The sequence below is a fragment of the Solanum tuberosum genome, unplaced genomic scaffold (genome assembly GCF_000226075.1).
Source record: "Solanum tuberosum cultivar DM 1-3 516 R44 unplaced genomic scaffold, SolTub_3.0 scf00118, whole genome shotgun sequence".
NCBI classification, from domain to species: domain Eukaryota; kingdom Viridiplantae; phylum Streptophyta; class Magnoliopsida; order Solanales; family Solanaceae; genus Solanum; species Solanum tuberosum.
The window spans coordinates 1,391,606-1,394,882 of record NW_006239043.1 but is presented as its reverse complement, the minus strand read 5'-3'; positions in this window follow the sequence as shown (position 1 = coordinate 1,394,882).

The following is a 3,277-nucleotide window of genomic DNA, read 5'->3' as shown; positions in this document are numbered from 1 at the left end:
TGTGGGGGAATGAACCAACCCAACACTATGATCTCACATACCTTATTAGGGATCACCCCCGACGAAATCCACGATGATCTCTACGAACCTTGCTTCTTCTTCTCCTTCTCCTCTTCTCTCTCAAAACCCTAACCCTCACTTTTTAAAAGGGAAAACTGATTTAAAATCAGCCTAGACCCTTAATATAACCAAAAGAAATGGTTAGGGAAAAGACCAAAATACCCTTACAAATTCGGATGAACTTAACTTCCCTGTGCCAACAGCCCAACTTCCAAAGGGCATAACTCACTCATACGAACTCGGAATCGAGTAAACTCGGCGGCGTTGGAAAGATCACTCCAAGAGCTTTCCAAACATAACTGGAAATACACCTAACTCATCCTGAGCTAGGAGTTATGACTGTCTGAAGTTGACCAAAAACTCATTTTTTTTCCATACTTGGCTAAATTTCCAGATTTTGAATTCTTTCCAAAAATGACTATTTCCAATTCTAAGCTTCTTCATAGCTATTTCAACTTGCCGGATGTTACACCAGGCAACCTCCATCAATTTTTTTTGAAAAATCAAAATATTATTTTTGAAAAATATTTCAAATTTGGAAAAATTTCATTTTTTATGCCCTCCCCCCAGCTAGCCCCCCACCCCCACGGCCACGACTGGGTCCTAGATCAATTATTGGGATTGATTTTCATATCAGAAATTATTTTCCTAAAGAAATCTTTTAATCTCAAGCCAAAAGTAAAAGATATTTTCTGAAAAATATTTTTCATTCACCAACCAAATATTAAAAAGTATTTTCCAGAAAATATTTTTTACTCACCAATCAAATATGAGAAAATAAGTTAGAAACCACTTGTTTTCCAAGAAAACATTTTCTCAAAAAAAAATTTCCATGGAAAACATTTCTCTTCCTACCAAATACACCCTTAATCTTATAATTTCACTAACAGTAATTAATGGCATGTGAGTTGGACAAGACTTTTAACAACTCATTATTTTTTAATTTTTTATTTATCCGAGAACAACTCATAATTTATCTCTTCCTAGTCATTCACATTATATTCAAAATCACCCGCCACAACTTATTTCTATCGAATTTTTATATTAAATCAATATATGGATGCACTTAATAATATATGTTGTCAATTTTTTTTTTAATTTAATTATAATTAATTATTAAATGTTTCATTTAATTAATTATAATTAATTATTAAATGTTTCATTTAATTAATTATAATTAATTATTAAATGTTTCATTTAATTAATTATAATTAATTATTAAATGTTTCATTTAATTAATTATCATAATTAATATAATTTGCTATAAATATTGAGTGTGAAATGTGAATAAATATTTAAATATAATAACGAACTTCATTAAAATTTATTAGTGTCAACTATACATAAGTATTACCAACTATATAATTTTAGTACTATCAAATTGTAGATCAATTAGTAACATGGGAGGATTGGATCTCATTTTCACAACCATATAATATACTGTAGTCAGTCGTCTATATTGTAGATCAATTAATCAATTTTGGCTCGACTCAATCACGAATTTTTTTTGCAAAACACAATTATATTTTATGAGGCATAATTTATTCGTATGAATTTATGTTGATTGATGCTAAATTCGATAAACTTCGATCGGACAAAGAAAAAAAAAGGAAAGAAAAATGCAAGGTACAAGTCGTTATAAGTTTGTTGATAGGATAATTAGTTTTGACTTTACGAATTAAATTAGTGACTAATCTAATGCCAACTTGAAGGATTAATTAATTAAGGGCATGTGAGCTGGAGAAGACTTTTAAGAACTCATAATTTATCTCTATTTGGTTGAAAATCACCTTATCACGTTATAATAAATAAAAAGATTTTGTGATAATTATTTAACAATAATAATATAATTGTTCTTATATTATTTTTAGCAATAATAGTATAACATGGTTTTTTATATTTTAATATTATCTAACTGTACATTAGATTGAGAAAAATATTGAAGCACCCCTAAACTCAGCGTGAATTATTAGTTTCATTCTCGAACTATTATAGTCTTAAAAACACTCCTTTTACTTGACTAATTGAACTTAAATACAACTCTAATCTTTCAACATAAGTGAAATACATTCCTAAATTCTTGCCAAGTTTACGAGTATTTTCAACACTTCTCTCAACTATTTATTTTGAGTTTCATGCTCCTATAAAAGTTTGAGGCTACTTGGTATGTCATGTGGCAGATTGAAGGTGTGTCTAAATTTCATAGAAAAATAGTGTTAGAGTTGATGGTGTTCAACTTTGGAGCAACTCCGATGTCATGATGATATTATTAGTGACATTTTCGTTGACAGATGGCGGCGACAACAAAAAATTACGTTAAGGAACCATTTTAGACCTATTCATATAGTTAAGGGACTATTTATGTCATTTTCTCGGAACACAAGTATCTCCTTCCTCCGTCTCTCAATCTATGTGCTATGTTGCGGTTAGGATAACAGTCATGAAGCCAGTCCATACCCATAATAACATCAAAATCTACCATGTCTAACTCAACTAAATCAACCATGGTGCTCTTATGATTGACAGAAATGACACAATCACGATAGACTCTATCAACTAAAATAGACTCACCAACAGGTGTAGAAACACTGAAGGGCTCACAAAGTTTCTCAGGAAGAACATCAAAATTCAGCGCAACATATGGAGTCACAAAAGATAGACTCGCTCCTGGATTTAGAAAAGCATAAACATCAAAAGTAAAGACTTTGATCATACCAGTGACAACATCTGGAGAATTCTCTTGCTCTTGATGACTAGTGAATGCATATAGGCGGTTTGCTCCTCTGTCAATCCCTGAAGTAGCTCCTCTAGGTGTTGCCCTGTCTGGTGGAGCAACGGAAGAAGATTGGGCTCTATGGCCCCTATTTCCATTACCTTGCTTGTTCTTAGGACACTCTTTCATGAAGTAGCCCTCTTGATCACACTTGAAACAACCATTAGAGCCAACGCGATATGCACCTGGGTGGTTCTTACCACACTTAGCACATGTATGTTACGCCCCGAGCCTACACCCTGGGCGGGACCGGCACCCGGAGACCATTTCTGGCCCCAAGCGAACCCTTGGCCTGTCTTTCTTAACTCAGCGGAAACCTAACTCAACAGAATAACTCAATACCATGCAAGGTTATAAAACAACTTAACTGATACATAACATGCCAAAAGGCAACTCGTGTCTCAAAATAGAATATTTACATATATACATAGATGAGAGACTCAA